The following is a 10,107-nucleotide window of genomic DNA, read 5'->3' as shown; positions in this document are numbered from 1 at the left end:
TATCCCAGCAATGCCCCATTCCCTGGTACCAACTTTTGTCTTTATTTTTCCAAACCTGTGCAATTCATTTCTTGAGACTAACATACATAACAAACCTGAGTAGTCACTTTCACAAAATGTGATTTGTGCTAGAAAGGGTTGTATGATGCCTTCTAGATCACAGGCCTGACAGGCCCATGAAAAAGCCACTTCATCTTCTAATAAGTAAAACACTCTAGATTCCAAATTCCTGTCTTACAACTCTCTGGTAGAGCTGGTGGAAAATCAGAAAGGAAAATGCTTTCCCAAGTCCAGAACTTAGCGCAACAGAGTGAGAACAGCCTGTCCTATGGCTGCAACACTCAGGAAAGCCCTATGACAGCACAGTCCAACCAACTGTGAAATGAATGCTGAGGAGGACATGTTGTCTCTGAGGTCTGCTGGAGAGGAAACAAGTTAAGTGTCATATATAAGCTGCAGTCTTCTGGTTCTCTTCTCCAAGTTCCTCAGGCATTCAGTGTGACCTGACTGTACAAAGACAGAGACTCTTCCAGTACAGTATTCTGGCCATATCGAGGAAGGACTCCCAACTCCTCCATGTGCCCATTGACTGTCCCACTATATATACAATACATTAACCCCCCAAAAAAATAATTTACAAAAGGCAACATGAAACTTCTATAAACTGGACCCAGCTCCAAAAACATTAATAGTACACATAGTCCCTTCCCCAAATATATACCAGAGATTAGCTGCTCATGAAAGTTTAAAAGCACCACTCCAGCTTTACATGTACCCTCCACCCAAGTTTAAAGTGATTTTTCCCGGAACAAGAGTCTTGGAATTTGGAGAAGCCAGCAAGAACTCCAGGTACATTGCTCAGGCTAAGTTTGTCAGCTGTGCAGATGATCCCAGCTACAGGCCAGCCTGTCATCTAAATAGTGTGCACCTAAGGTCTATGCTGTTCAGCTCTGAGGAAGGCTTGATTCACAGTGAAGAGGTGGAACAGGACAACAAAACAGACATGTACAGCATTCATTCCTCCAAATCGGCCAGGCCTGCCTTCCAGTCTCCACATTCAGCCGTCCACCTCATTGGGGCTTAGTTGCTCCCTGGACTAGCTCTGATCCAGAGGAAGTGTTGGGGTCTTATGCAGCTACAACTGTTCTGGTGAGGCCTCAGGCGCCCGGGTCTTTGGGAATAAGGACTGTGAATGGACTGGATGCATTTGCAATCCTGGTATTTTGTGTACTTCTTGAAATTAGCCTCTTAATCTGCTTCCAGTGACAGTCTGCTCCATCACTGAAGCCTGAAAGTGACCTAGGCCCTCTTCCTGACAGCAGTAGAGGGAACCCTCTAGGAGAGGCCATTGGGTTGGGTGGTTACAGGGTGGGGATGTGGATGGGCAGGCACAGAGGATGGGTATGCCCTGGGGTGAAAATGACTGGCTGATCGCTGAGGAGTGTATGGAGACCTTGTGTGCAGCATCACACTGTGGGGTGGGAAAGCAGATGAACCAAAAGTCATTCCTGAACTCAGGGATGGTGGTGGAGTTCCATAAAGATAGTCAGTGGTTGACAGTGAGTTCTGCTGCTTGGTAGATGCATTATGGTTGTTAGATCTAGATTTTCTTTGGGACTCTCTGGCCTCTCCACAGATTCATCCATCTTTTCTTCTTCTGGACCAGAATTGTGTCCATCAGGAGGAACAACTTTAGCAGTCACTGCATCCATTTGAGTTGGAGGAGTTAAGGCAGAATTTAGTGTCTCACAACCTTGCAGACTAGACAGGACATTCTTCTCTGGGTAGAGGGAGCATGGAAGGTGACTCTCTGGAGGTCCTCTTGGACTTCTAAGAGAAGAGAGAGATCTCTGCCAATCAGAAGAGCCCTGTGGACATGTATAATGAGGAGCCACTGATAGGGGTGGTAGGAAGGCTGAGAAGAAAGAAGGCTGGTAGGTATATCTCATTCCTTGCTGAGGATGGTACCTAGGAAAGAGTCCAGGTTGGGGACCATTATCCTGGAACCCCCTGGGAGGAAAGGACTGAGGCTGTGATCCTGAGGACTTTCCTCCCATCATAGAGCCCAAGCCTTGCAAACTTGGACTCATAGAGTACTGTGTAGCTGAGTTAGAGTATTCTATGCCAGGATGTATAAGGGAGAAAACTGGTTCACAGTGCCTACCATCAAACTGGGATCTGTGCAAGGAGGTGTAGTTGCATTCGGTCCTGTACATGGCACAGCTTTTTGTAATGTTTTATCCCTGGGGCAGAGTGGCTTTTCTGAACCACTACCATCAAGGCCTTTCCCTCTGACTTACTGGGAGATGCTTCACCAACGGCCCCATGTTCAGGTAGATTCCCCATCTCTGCCACTATGGAAAGGTCTCACAAACAGCCTTGCACAGCTGGGCTGCTGTAGCTATTGTCCAAAGGCCAGGTGTTCTTGTTCTTTGATGTGTTATAAGTGTCTGCAGAGTCTGAAGCATCACTTTTGAGTCGGGAGTCCTCTGTTTCCCTTTCTTGTGGTAAGCTTTGTCTGGTACAGCTGGCTTGCAAGGGAGGTGCTGGGTGAGGTAGTTGTTTGAGGTATACCCCCTCTGAAGAACAAATGCTTGCTGCTTTCTCTTCATGTCCAGGCAAAGGCTCTGGGTCTTCCTCAGGCTCTTGTGTTTCAGTCATCTCCTGTGTACTCCCAGGGTTGTCCAATGCAGGCTTGGGTGGTGAAACACATACTGATGATGAATAAGCTACCTGTGGAAAGGGACCAGGTAACTGGGGAAGAGTGGGCTGGAGGTGGTGGTAAGGCACACCTGGGGGACAGACTCGGGAGGAGAGCTTCTGCATGGCAATCGTTTCAGGGATGTCCATCATGGATTCCCCTTCTTGTGTCCCCCGGAGGACCAGGGAGGGTCCTCTGATTCGAGGACTTGGTGCTGGAGTTGGAGGTGTCTGCAAACCATGTCCGTCAGACTTACAGGGTGGCTGCATATACCCCGAGGAAGGAATTCCATGAGGTAGAAACCTTGATGTTTCGTCCACTGGTTGGGTGGGATAGGTTGTCTCATCACTCGGCCACCTATCAAATGATCAAGGGTATTAGGGTGGTGAGAGAATTCTGGCCCAAATTTGGGTTTTTCATCTGGACCCAAGCGTCTAGGGTTGGTAGTACCATGGTTCAGATTCCAAAATGCAGGGTGTACTCGATTTAGATCCTTGTATGAATGATAAATATGACCGGGAGGAATTGATCTTGTGGCCACTGCTTGGGTAGCTGGCAGGGGCAGCGCATTCGCCCTGTCCCTCTGTGGCAGTCCCAACCTCTGTCTTAGTTAGGGTGTTACTGCTGGGAAAAGACACTATGACCATGGCAAGTCTTATAAAAACAACATTTCATTGGGGCTGGTTTACAGGTTCAGAGGTTCAGTCCATTATCATCAAGCATGGCAGCATCCAGACAGGCATGGGACAAGCAGAGCTGAGAGTTTCACATCTTCATCCAAAGGCTGCTAGTGGAATACCCATTTCCGGGCACCTAGGGTGAGAGTATTAAGCGCACACCCACAGTGACACACATACTCCAACCAGGTCACACCTATTCCAACAATGCTACCCCTCCAAATGGTGCCACTCCCTGGTACAAGAGTATACAAACCATCACAACTTGGAAGCATATTACAGCAACAGCATGAAATAGACTGACCGCTGCCTTGTAACAAATTTCCTACAGGTATGGTAAGGGGGCAAGCCTCATCTGAGAGAACTTTGTATCATTAGGAAAGATGTCTGCATGATGTTAGCATGTTTATACAAGGTCCATGGCCTCAACAGGAGCTCTTTGGAGGGAGGACAGAGAATGTGTTTTTTACTTTAAATAAAGGGCCTCAGCACTGTTGCTCAGACTGGTAAGTGCCCATTTCATCTCACTCTATCGATGCAGAGGAACCCAAGTTGTCCTCCCACATTCCCTTTGAGTCAGGTATAGGCACAAAAAGACCAGGACGCAGAGCTGGTGTCCAAGTCCTCAGATATGCTCAATTATCAAGTAATGTTTAAACAAATACAGTGTGGTCACTTATTATTGATAGTCTTCACATCTTACTGAGGGCACCAACTGCTTGACAACAACCAACTCTCTAAACAGTCTGCGCCCTGGGACATATATCAAGATCAATCTGGCATGGAGGTGCATGCACACTTTCCTGTACTGAACATAGAAAGGTGGAGGTAGAAGTTTGATGTATGCTGAATTGGCCACCAAGTTCACATTGTGTTCCTGGATTTCATCTCAGGACAAGGATGTGGAGAGTCTCTGATGGCTTCTGTCTAGCCCCTTGAAAGGTTCTCTGAGCTTGGCTGCAGCTCTTAATACTTCCTGCTGGGTCAGCAACACTAAAGGAAGCTAAGATTTTCATTGGCACAGTATCATGCTAGCAGCAATGGATATTATCAGTTGTTCAGATGATGATACTCACTTTCATTTGTTCTTAATGTGAGCTTAGGGAAACAGAGAACATGGTCCTTAGAATGGAAAGATCATTTTTACTTCTCCATCTTCCCAGAAAGAAAGACTGGAAGGGATAAAATGGTAAGTGCTTTATAGTAGACAAGACTTGGTAAGTGAGGCCTTGGATGTAGCATGTGTTTCAGTGTTATTTTCTGAAACAAGGTCTCAAATACCCCATGTGGACCAGGTTAACCTTGAGTTCACACAATTGTGCTTCCAATTTCCTATATTTGGGCTTCCAAGTGTGGCCTCCACGTACTGTGAAAACAGAACTAGTCATTGTGAGAGATCTGGATAATCTAATGCTAAGGCATGTACATCACAGTATAGCAAAAGCCATTGTGTTCTGTCTGCCCCCTATTTTAGATCGTTGCTGTCATATGACAGCCAATCATCAACACAGAAAAACAAATTGACTCAGAGCAAAGTAATGGTGTCCAAATCCTGTTGTGTTCTGTATGAGGTTTGTTAATCTTATAATGGTCCATAAACCATTCCATGGGACCCCCCAAATTAAGGGTCAATATGCAGTTATATCTACAATGGCCTGATCTGAACACACCACTGGATACTTCACTAACTTTAAATGAACTAATTTCTTTTTTTCATTTGTTTTTGTTTGTTTGTTTATTTTGGTTTTGGGGTTTAGGGTTTTGTTTTCTTGTCTTTATAATTTAACTAAGATAGATTTTTGAGTCTATAGCTCAACCCCAAAACTTGAGCTATGGTTCTGATCAATCAACTTTAGGGTCTGCATTTAATGAATCATTCATGTTTGACTGAGATACAGGAGGTCAGGAAATCTAAAAAAATAAAAGGGGGGTGGAAGGATGAGGAACAGGGAATAGACCTTTGAGGCTCTCAGACATAAGGGAGATAGAACTTGTAGAGACCACCTCCAGTAGATAGGTATGTCTCCCCCACATCCCCCAAACCCCAACAAGACCACTGGCAATGCTCTCTGTCAAGGAATGTTGCCATCCACCCATCTCAAGGATTTTAACCAAGAAATGTTCCTGAGAAAAGGACTAACAGGGACAAGAAATGGAGCAGAGACTGAAGGAAGGGCCATCCAGGAACTTCCCTACCTGGGGATCCATCCTGTCTTCAGACACCAAACCAGACACTGTTCCTGTGGTCAAGAGGTGCTTGCAGACAAAAACCTGGAGTGAAGGTTCTTTGGGAGGTGTGGCCAGCAACTGACCATTGGAGCCAACTATTAGACTGAGCATTTCAGGAGCATGCAGAGAAGCTGGAGGTGAAGAGGGGAATGGAATCCTATTGAAAAACAACTTCTGCTGGCAGGACCACCCAGTGCTCCTAGACACTAGACCACAACCCAGGAGTGTATAAGCAGGGATCTATAACTCCAGATACATTGTAGCAGAGAATGGCCTAGCTGAAAGCAATGGGAGGGGAGGCCCTTGGTCCTGTGGAGGTTTGATGCTCCAGTGTAGTGGGTTTCTCAATCAGTAGGGCAAGAGAAGGAGGGTGGGTGAAGGAGAATCCTAATTCAGACAGAGTGGAGGCTGAGAGTGCAGATGTAGTTTGAGGGGTTAGTGGAGGGTAACCAAAAGTGGCATATCATGTGAGATATAATCCAATGGAATGATTAATAAATACATTTTTAAAACACACACATAAGCCAGGCATTTAATTTTACCAGTGAAGACTCAGTAACCAGCTCAGAGAGGCAAGGAAAGCACCTAGCTAACCTTCCTACCCTGATGACCTGCCAGTAGGAAAGAATTCTTTATCCCTCTCCACACTATCTTAAATATCCTTCAACTTAAAGTCCTTCTTTCTGAGGCCAGACACCGGTGGTACATGCCTTTAATTCCTGCACTAGGGAAGCAGAGGCAGGCAGATTTCAGAGTTTGAGGCCATGAGGTAGAAAGCTTGACTGTTTAGTCCACTGGTTTGGTGGGATAGGTTGTCTCATCACTCGGGCATCCATCACATGACCAATGGTATGAGGGTGGTGAGAAAGTCCTGTCCCCAGGTGGGGCTTCTCTACTGGCCCCAAACATCCAGAGTTTATAGTACCATGGTTCCCATTCCAAACAGCAGGGTGTCCTCGATTTAGATACTTGTATGAATGATAAATATGACCGGAAGGAATTTCAGAGCTTTCAGGAAAGTCTGGAGGTCGGGCTGGAGTCCCACCATGCCTTGAAGGAATAAATCCTGCCTAGAATGGAGCTGGTGGATCCATGTTTCCAACTTGACTGGGACAATTCATCTGCCCAAGCTGTAAGGATGGGACGTGTGACCCCATATTGGAAAGGTCTGGAGCACTGAGCAGGGATCCACAATGGTTACTAATTCCAACTGGAGCCTGTATAGCAAAGGTTGTGTGTTGCAAGGGCTCCCCTGGGGGGCCCCTCTGGAATTCGAGAGGTGCCAAGTACATTGACGGGATCTGATCCTTGAAGAGAGCCAAACGTTCCTGGTGCTGCTGGCTTCATCTGGTTTAAAGGGGATGCTTGGCTAGGCACCCTACCACAATGCAGGGGGCAAGAAAAGCCTTGACCATTTGATGTGCGGACCTCTGGAGGGAGTTTATGGAACTGCTGCTCTGATTGTCCCCTGAGGAGGCAGCTCATTGTGTCAGGGGCAATGATTTTCCCCCATTCTTTACTGGTGGCTGTTTCCTGCAGTAAACATCTGTGTTCCTTGAGTGAGTCCAATCGTGGCTTCCACTATTTCTACCAGACCGACTCCTTCTTTTTTCCTGTTTTTCAACCTCTTTGATCCAAAATTCTTCATCTGTGTCTCCATCTTCACCAGGAAAATGTTTTGTCATGGCCCGATGGAAACACTGCTCTAAATTGTCAGACATCTTGGTATATTCATTACTGTCACCATTGTATTTTCGGCAATTTTTGAACATGGTCTTCGTGACATTTACAAATTCCTCCTTGGTACAATATGAACCTCCATTTAATTTCTACTCCATGTTTGAAATATCTATGGGGGTCTTAATAATCTGGTAATAGTTGGGGGCGTAAGATTCATCAACAGGTTCCACGAAGGGCCAGGAATCCTTGTGAGCCTTCACCACATCTAGAACTTTTACATGGCTGTGAAATCGTCATCCAATTCAAAGAGGTCCTTGGCCTTCTTCCATTCCCTCATAGGAGAATTCAGATCCAAATGGGAAAGTTCTGGGGGTAGCCAATAGCCATGCTCATTCTTCCCTGAGCTTTCTCCTCTTAGCCCGGACTTCCACTGCCTTGATCTTTTTCCTTCTTTTCCTGCCTTCTCTCTTCCTTTAACATGTGCTCTTACTCCTTCTGCACTGCAAGAAGGATCTGTCATTCCTCCTCCTCCCCCCTGTGCTTCTGTTTTTCTATCTTGGTGAGCATGGGAGTTTCCTCTAGCTTGATGAATTGGATGGGCAGGTGGACAGATATAAACCTGTGTTGCAGCTCTGGCTTTGTGCCCTGTGGAGTTTTCCATTCTGAGCAATCATGTTGCAGATTTCAGGCAGGAAGTCCTGCTAAGGAGCTTGTAGAGTTGCTGCTCTTGGAGAGAGGTTGGCTCACAGGATGCTCTCAGTAACCTGTCTCCATTTTTCTGTTAGACACAGGAGCCACCATGTACCTTGGCCTGGCCCTCCGGATCCATTTCTTGTGTGTAGGTCAGATGTCAAGGAGTTTTCTTCCTGCTTTTCACTGGATATAATCTCCTCCTGTAGTTTTTTTTTTTTTCGTTTTGCAGGCCTTCCTCTTCTTTTTTCTGTTTTTCCAGGAACATTTGAAACATTTTTTTTTTTTTTTTTTTTTTTTTTTTGCCTTTCACTTTCCCTGCTCAAGGAGAGTTCTCCATTGGACCTTCCGTGTACTGGGACTTCTTTGTACATTCGTGTGCCATAGAAGTACCAGTACAGTGCACCTGAATTGTCTTCACCTAGAGGTTCAACTCGGAGACTGTCTGCATCCAGACCCTTGAGAAGATCAAAGACATCATCCCCTACAGGCCGGTAATCACAGAGGAGATGCAGGCTCTCTACTCGATTATGCAGAGGAAGGTTTGGAAAATGGCTTCTCTCAGAGGATTGGGCTTTCCTTCTTCAAGTTCACAACCGTAGTTAATGATATCTTCCAAGTAGCTGAGGAATGTCTGAGACATGATATCTCTTTGCTAATAGCAGCCTTGAAGCAGGCAGGCAATCAGATCACTGATAAATTCCAAGTCATCTCTGTGAAGAGCTGCCTCTAACTCCTCGATCTCGAAGTTGAGCAGGCATAAGGCCTTGTGAAAGAACAAGCAGAATTGCGCGATGGCTGGGACTTCCCACCAGGAGCAGAGCATGCCCAGCATGGCCATGCAGCCTTCCTCTGGGCACATCTCCCTGCTGGGATCGCTCACTCACTCTTGCTTGCTTCACTCTTGCTTTCTCGCTCCAACTCTGGCCATGGAGCAGTGCCTCTCACTCAGAAAATGGCAGCTTCCTCAGCTTCACAAAAGCTCAAGCAGAGGCCGGCCAGGGGGGGGGGAGGGGAGCAGCTGGCAAACTCGCTCAAGCAGCTGCGTGCTTGCCCCCTCCCTCAATGGCTGTCCCAACTTCTGTCTTAGTTATGGTTTTACTGCTGTGAACAGACACTATGACTAGGGCAAGTCTTATAAAAACATTTCATTGGGGTGGGCTTACAGGTTCAGAGGTTCAGTCAATTAACATCAAGCGTGGCAGCATCCACACAGGCATGGCACGAGCACAGCTGAGAGTTCCACATCTTTATCCAAAGGCTGCTAGTAAAAGACCTATTTCCAGGCACCTAGGGTGAGAGTATTAACCCCACACCCACAGTGACATGAGTACTCCAAACAGGTCACACCTATTCCAACAATGCTACCCCATCAAATGGTGCCACTCTCTGGTACAAGAGTATACAAACAATCACAATTTGGAAGCTTATTACAGCAACAGCATGAAATAGACTGACTGCTTCCATGAAACAAATTTCCTACAGATATGGTAAGGGGGCAAGCCTTACCAGAGAGAACTTTGTATCATTAGGAAAGGTGTCTGCATGATGTTAGCATGTTTATACAAGGTCCATGGCCTCAACAGGAGCACTTTCAAGGAGGACAGAGAGTGTGATTTTACTTGAAATAAGGGGCCTCAGCACAGTTGCTCAGACTGGTCGGTGCCGATTTCAACTCACTCTATCCATGCAGAGGAACCCAAGTTGTCCTCCCACCTTCCTTTTGAGCCAGGTATAGGCACAAAAAGACCAGGACGCAGAGCTGGTGTCCAATTCCTCAGTTATGCTCAATTTTCAACTAATGTTTAAACAAATACAGTGTGGTCACTTATTATTGATAGTCTTCACATCTTACTGAGGGCACCAACTGCTTGACTACAACCAACTCTCTAAAAAGTCTGCGCCCTGGGACATATATCAAGATCAATCTGGCATGGAGGTGCATGCACACTTTCCTGTACTGAACATAGAAAGGTAGAGGTAGAAGTATGATGTATGGTGAATTAGCAACCAAGTTCACATTGTGTTCCTGGATTTCATCTCAGGACAAGGATGTGGAGAGTCTCTGATGGCTTCTGTCTAGCCCCTTGAAAGGTTCTCTGAGCTTTGGCCTCAGCACTTAATACTTCC

At 46.2% G+C, this 10,107-nt stretch overlaps 1 pseudogene; it reads right to left on the bottom strand.

Annotated features, from left to right (window-relative positions):
• Positions 1-1,096: 1,096 nt before the first annotated feature.
• Positions 1,097-8,839, bottom strand: LOC147005050 (chromatin remodeling regulator CECR2-like; annotated as a pseudogene).
• Positions 8,840-10,107: the final 1,268 nt, after the last annotated feature.

The sequence above is a fragment of the Mus caroli genome, unplaced genomic scaffold (assembly GCF_978045245.1).
Source record: "Mus caroli unplaced genomic scaffold, Mus_caroli_1 scaffold_4, whole genome shotgun sequence".
Taxonomy (NCBI): Eukaryota; Metazoa; Chordata; class Mammalia; order Rodentia; family Muridae; genus Mus; species Mus caroli.
Note: the sequence above shows the minus strand (reverse complement) of the source record. Positions and strands in the feature narration are given on the sequence as shown.